Here is a 1,130-nt window from a genome sequence, read left to right as displayed (position 1 = left end):
TAAGTTTATGCATTATTTTAAGGAAAGAAGTTTCAGAAAATTCTGGTGAAACAGATACAAAGCCAGATTATTAAAAGAATGCTTTAACACAAAATGAAATCTGTATTGTGTTTGCTACACCCGTTGTAAAAGATTTCAAATTTGTCCATGCAATATTTCAGTCATCTAACATTGGTTTGCATAGTGTCTAATGAGAGTTACTCAGAAAAACTCTACAGTAGAATTTACAATGTTGATGGTAATGAAACAGCCATTGAAAATATCAACTATGGAGCTTAATTTAAGCAAGTTGATGGTCAAGGAGACACATGTTAGAGTAGTTCTTGAGGTTAAAAGAAGATTCTGAATATTCATTATGGCAGCTATTGACCAACTGCAATCTAGATTATATGATGCAACCAATGCTTTCAAGAATCTTTCATTACTGAATCCTGGGGGGTGCACATGAAACATCCAAGGGATTTCGGATTTACCCATGTTACATTTTGATGAAATTGAGCAACAATACAGCAAAATTACTGTAACACACTGGACAGCAAAAAATGTTTTTGAAAACAATGAAATTTTGGCTTGGTATCTATTGCCACCAAAATGTGAAGCAATTGGCTGCCTATGCACTTAATTGTCTTAACTCCAGCAGACAATGCTGTTGCTGAACAAATATTTTCTCTTGTTAACTGCAGTAAAAACAAAACCAAGCAACTTCATCTTCTAGATGCAATCTAGAGAACCTTATTGAAAATTCCATCTGCTGCAAGGATCTGCATATTACAGATAGAAATTTGTGAAATAATTTCAAATCAGATTTATTTTATATCATTAATGGTAGGTAAATGCAGGTCCCTAACAGCCTGGATTTGTGATGTATTGAAAGCATGTTCCTGAAATACTAGTGAATGTTAATTGCTTCCCAGTGTTGCAAATAGGATGATTTCAAACAAATTCAAATCTTTAAGGTGCATGAGTAACCTGTCAGGTTACTCATCCTCCCCCCCCCCATGGAACTTAAGCATGACATGGGACATCTTATTTTTGGAAGAATCCATGTGTGATGGTTGGTGTCAGGAGGGGACAAGTGTGTACTGTTCACATTGAAGAATTAATTTTTTCTCCTCTCGCAACATACCTTT

Source organism: Mastigoproctus giganteus, chromosome 5 (assembly GCF_048544385.1).
Source record: "Mastigoproctus giganteus isolate SK-2022 chromosome 5, ASM4854438v1, whole genome shotgun sequence".
NCBI lineage: Eukaryota > Metazoa > Arthropoda > Arachnida > Uropygi > Thelyphonidae > Mastigoproctus > Mastigoproctus giganteus.
The sequence above is the reverse complement of the archived record's forward strand: the minus strand, read 5'-3'. Positions refer to the sequence as shown.